The following is a 6000-nucleotide window of genomic DNA, read 5'->3' on the forward strand; positions in this document are numbered from 1 at the left end:
TCTAGTTTAGTCTTCTCCCAGGCATGTTAGTTTTCTACTTGCAGGCCATGTTTTTGTACTGAGGAGGAGCATCCCATTATGTGAAGTGGTACAGCCAGGCACAGACTGGTGTCAATTAGAACTAGATCAGTCTTGCACAACTTAGCTCATGTCTTGATGTCTTAATAGCATCTGTTCCTTCAATTCATGACACTGGGCTGCAGGGAAAAAGAAATGTATCTCGGGCAACAAGGCAAGTCACAAGAGTGGGTGCTGGGAGTTAATTGGATGACTGTGGTTTTTGGCAAGTTTGCATATTTGTGCTTTAGAGCATTAATTGGCACCTTTTGGGGGGTTTACAATTCCTTGGGTAGAACAGGATGGAAATGATGCAATCCTCATAGATCAGAGGTGGCCCTCCAGGTGTTTGGCCTAACATCGCCACAACTTTTCACCATTGGCAATGCTGACTGGGAGTAAAACATCTGGAGACCCACAAGTGCTCCACTCATGCTTTAGAGAAGGGGAAGGCAGAAGGCAGGTGGCAAGAGGTTTGGAGCTTCCTCCCTACTGGACTTGCTGGCAGGGGTGTCTGCTCACTGAAGTCCCAAACATCTGGAGATCTCCTTTTGCCCACCCATTCGCTAAACTTAACATCTAATTACACTTTTTTTAAAGCAGGGGTGGGGGGAGAAATACTATCTTCAGTACCTTCAGTAACAGCTCCTAACATATTAAATGTCCTTGTTAGGAATAATAGCAACAACAATGATCTGACAAAGCTTTGACAGTTTCACCTCTTCTAATGAAAGGAGTCACCAGAAACATTTCATCATGAATCTTCAGAGTCTTTCTAGGCAGTGTACAAAATTGCCCAAGCATCAGATAGTTCAGATGTCTCTGCTCCACAGTCTGCAGCAATTTTACCTAATGATAAAATTAAATGTGTAAGCCTTTGGGATGGGTTATCTCTGGAGAAGCTGCAGCCTTTTCAGACAGACAAATTTCAATAAACAGCCTGTCAGTTCTTGTTTATAGAATTAAAAGAACTTCCATTTTATTCTCCCTTTAAACATTCCACCTTTTACCCAAAGCTGTTTGATGTATTTTCCCCTCCCCTCCTCTCTGCCTAACATCTCAGGGCCTGGAGGGAATTCAATAAAGCCTCCATTTACAGCTATAATATGGTAGTGTTCACACTTGAAGTAAAAGCTATTCATGCTACTCCCATTTTTGATGAGGTGGAGAAGGAGGAGAAAAATGAAACCTTATGAAGGACAAAATCTCAACCCTCAGCCTAGGACCCAGGTCACTCCAAGGCGAGTCTTGACAGTTTGACTGTGACACCCTGTGTGAAGAACGTAAAGTATTCCCCTGATTGCCGTAATTTTTTTTTTATTCTTACCCAGAGTCAGTTTTACATTTCTCTTCACACCACAGTTGCAGAGATCTCTGCCTCTCCAGAAGAAAGGGTTGCAGAGCTTCTGTTATATTGCCAGCTCAGCAGAATGCCAACCCTTTGGGGAAGTATTGCAAGCTTGCAAAGTGTTACTCTCATTCAGATATTATGCAGGCACAACAGGCTTGAGCAGAGAAGCCTCCAAGAAGGAAGCGTGTTTTCCTTTCTTAGCTAGAAAGAATCCCATCACAGCTTAACTATCGAGATACACAAATTCTATGGGGACCCTGGATGAAATGGAACATGCGCCGGATGATGCCAAACTTCCTACAATGGTTTGTTTCTTTTAATTACACTTTTAAAACAAGAATAAGCTGAAAATAGATTTTCAGTTGGGAATAGACCCCCTTGAAGTGGGTGAGAATTCCAGATAGGAAAGGGGCTGAAAGATTGCAACCTGCTCACTTTTAAACCAGTATGTATGATTTTATGGCAAGCTAATATATGGAAGTAAAGTCAATTTGCAGGTGGAGCTAGAGGTGAAGTGATGCAGCACCAGGACATTTTGCTAAGCAGGAAGTCTGAGATTATCCGCCACTCCTGCTTCAGGATTTCCAGTTCTCTCTGAGCTGAGCGGCAATCTTTCCAGTAGGAGAGGTAGGGGAGAACTTTTCTTACAGAAGTTTCCTGTTGTAATGCAAGGGATTCTGGAGTGTCCTGGTCCTGAATTGACACCTGAGACCTGCTAACTGAATAAAAGTCCTGATGAAAACTCCTAGAACCAGTCAGTTGCTATGGAACTACACAGTTGCCTGCCTTTGGGGTTTTTCTTGTTAGCATAGCTATGGCGACTGCCATGATTAGCCCCTTTAGTCCAAAATTTGTCACTACACCACTGGGTGTAAGCAAGCATTATGACTACTAAAAGGAGGAGTATTAGCAGAGGAGTATTAGCATCAACAGAGGCCAGGAAGGTAGGCCACCATTCCTGCAGGGTGTAACCCAGTAAGCTGGCTATGATCTTGAGGAGGCTAGACAACGGCTGTCTCTCTCTCCACATGGTCCAAGACTCTTTCAGAGTATGCAACATAAGGAACATTGGCAGGTCCTACAGCTTCCAGGATCTTAATGTTGTCTGTGAAGGAAAAAATGTTGAGGGAAGGTGGAAGGGAATAGGACAAAATATTTTCAAATGTACTTAGGCTGAAATAGTAGGAGGGCAGTGAGACTCATGTTCAGACATGCATAGGTCCAATGACTAAAGCCCCATGGAGAACTGTGGCCTTTGAAGAAGGACTGGAAGGAAGAAATACAGGCCCCAAATAGACATTCGTTTAAATTCATATCCAGCCACTACATTATTATTGTTGCTGTTTAAAGTAGGTATAGCAGGGCTGGTGTGGGATATGGAAGGCCACAGGGGTGTGAATAAATGGCTACTACTCCTGACCTTTTGATGCTACTGCCAGGATCATAAGCGGCATGGCTGGGTGCACTAAATGCATGCAAGCAGAACATCCCTGTGGCAGCCAAGTGGCCACTGTGGGGGCAGATTGCTAGACGAGAGGGCCCCTTGGACCCATCCAACAGGGCACTTCCTTGTTCTTATGAATGCAGCCCTCGGAACCTACTTTAGAAGAAAAGGGGCATATAGCTACTCGATGCAGATGTAAAGCAATGTCTGCTTTTGTCCACAGAGGCAGAATTAAATACAAGCTCTGGAAAGAAGCATGGGGGGCATGAGTCTTTGGGGTTGTTGAGGGAGATGGGGCTAACACAATGAAGGCTATGGAGAGTGTCATGATGGTATACGAAAGAATGTGGGATAATTAATAATTAACATGCATAGACTTGAATATTAGTACCTGGGAATACCTGAAGTCGCATATATAAATGTGCGTATTTGGATTGCTTTTCATGGGATGTACACATCACTCACAAGGGTCAACCCAGACTCTGAATGAACACTCCAGAAAATTCTTTAATTCTGCTTAGACTCATTTGGAAGCCAACTGCTTCAATTTGAGTTTCAGGCATGCACTGAGATTTGGACATCCAAGGCTTTGTGCTTTCCATTAACCACTGGGATAATTAAAAAAAAAAGATTATCATTCTTATTCCATTTGTCAGAATTGGCTGCAATTAGTAGGCATAATATGCTCACAAATTTTCAGAAAAATGAGTAAAGGAGTTTTTTGTGCTACACATCTTTATATTTTGATGTTTGCATAAAAGGCAACTGCCAGTACTATTCCTACTTCCGAGCAGAATCAAATGAAATTTGCAGATAGTGGGTTTTCCCCCTTCTGAGTACATTAAGTCTTCCAATTTTCAGATGAATAGATGCAGAAATGTTGTGTGAGAGCAGCCTTTATATCATGAGGGAGCCCAAAAAAGGCTGTGTCTCCCCACCACCACCATGTTCCATGTAGAGTGGTCTGTTAAAAATGATCAACAGCATAGAAGTGAAGCTAAACAAGAAAACGGCAAAGTTTCAGAAGGACAGCTGTTCATGTGGAAAGGGATCTTCAGCTGTGGTAGTGGTTAGTAGTTTGCTTCCTCTTTCCTCCTCCATCTTTGGTAGAACAACTTCTCTGAAAAAGTTATAAATTTCCAGGCAAGCAACCTGTCTACTTTCAGAAAGATAGCTGTGGTGATGAGGGAGTTGGCATGATTGGAATTAGCTTAAGAGTTTGGTGTTCTCATTATCAAGTCTGATAGTGTTGGGAAAATGGCCATCTCACAGTCCAGTTCTTGAGGTTCTACAGACACATGACTGGGAAGGAAAAGACACTATCATTGGAGAATGACTGCTTGCCTTTCTGAAAAATGAATGTGAACAGAGCCTTATGTGGGATCCAGTTTTTGTTTTTTGTTTTGCTGGTTGCTACTTGTGTAGAAGGCTGTTTCACCTGAGGGAGCACCAGAAATGGTCCAGAATGACCTGATTCCAACAGTGGCTTTGCCAAATCTGTGTCGTAGTCCTAATTCTCACAGTAAAAGTGTATCAGTATCAGTGTTACCCTGTGCCATGTGGATTGTTGCCATGGAGAAAAGATTTGGGTGTAAAAACATAGATGTAGAGTAATGTGGAAGGACAAAGAATGTTGAAGATGAACTTGCCACCAGCACCAGCATTGCAGTGTCAAAAGCTCTTGGAAAGGTGCTGTATTTCTTCTTTTGTGCTTTGACCACGTCAGTGGATAAGAAAACTCAAAATTGGAATACAGTGGTACCTTGGCTCATGAACTTAATCTGTTCCAGGACTCTGGTCATGAGCCAAGTCAAATTTCCCCATAAGGTTCAATGTAAATAAGGTTATCCATTCTGTAACAAAATTTTTTAATCAGAAAAATTTGAAGCAAAGTGGCAAAGAACAACAAAGATCGCGGCCATCTTCCCCCCAACCCCGAGCATGAACGCGGCCATCTCTGCCCCCCCAGCATGAGCGTGATTGCAGCCATAGATGGGCACACTCATGGGCACGCTGGGGGGAGAGATGGGCGCGGTTTTGTTGGGGGAGCAGGGAGATGGCCAAGTTCACGGTTGTGCTTGTGCAGGAAAGACAGGCACAATCACAGATGCACTCATCCAGGAAAGATGGGTGCGATCTTGGCCATCCCCCCCCCCCCCAGCACAATCACGGCCATCTTCCCACCCCTCTGAGCACAATCTCAATCGCGCCTGTCTTCCCTGCACGAGTGCGACTGTGATCGTGACCATCTCCCCACTTGGGGGGTGGGGGAGATGGTCGCAATCACGGTCGCCACCCAATGTGGAGTTCACAACCTGAGTCAAAATTTTTATGAAATTTTTGTTTGCAACCCAATTTGGTTGTGGGCTGAGGCATTTGTGAGCCAAGGTGCCACTGTATTGGTTCAGATATTGTCCCTGTATCTGTTCCTCAGTATAAAAGAATACCAGAGTTCTTATTCTGAGAAGGAGAAGCTGTCTTGCTTATCCATGAGGATGAGATTATGTCAGTCCAAACCTGTTTGTAGCTCTGATCAGCCATCAGTTCTGGCTCCAGGTTTTTCAGGTCTTCCCATAAGACACCCCCAGGGGCCTCCCTGCACTTTGCATCTGATTCTTCACCATCATTGCCACCTGCAGCTCTTGCTCCTCATCACCTTTCATTGCTGCCACCTCCCTGCTTGAGAGGCTCAGAGCCAGTGAACAGGTACATGGGAAATCTACTGCTCCACCTCACCAGCATCAATGTCTGGGCCTGGACAACATGCAGGTGAAAAAGAGTAGCAGCTCCAACAGACTCTTTTCAGCAGGCCCCTGCTGGGATATAGAACTTCAGCAGGTAACCAACTGTGCCTGCTCTTGATGCTGGCACTGTTAACCATAACCACCCAGTTTTCCTTCAAAGGAATTTTCTCTGAAATACCTGGATGAAAGCTGTAAATTGCACCTAGTAGGTGGAACCCTGCTAGATCATAGGATAAAATCAAAGGAGAAGTTGGAAAATAAAATCTCAATCTCAGAGAAATCTCCTCTTATATTTTTCCTTAGGATTTATCCTCTCTCTTGCATAAACAGAAAGAGTATGATCATGACTCTCTCTCTCTCTCTCTCTCTCTCTCTCTCTCTCTCTCTCTCTCTCTCTCTCTCCC

This window comes from Varanus komodoensis, unplaced genomic scaffold (genome assembly GCF_004798865.1).
Source record: "Varanus komodoensis strain SLA01 unplaced genomic scaffold, ASM479886v1 scaffold13_3, whole genome shotgun sequence".
Lineage (NCBI taxonomy): Eukaryota > Metazoa > Chordata > Lepidosauria > Squamata > Varanidae > Varanus > Varanus komodoensis.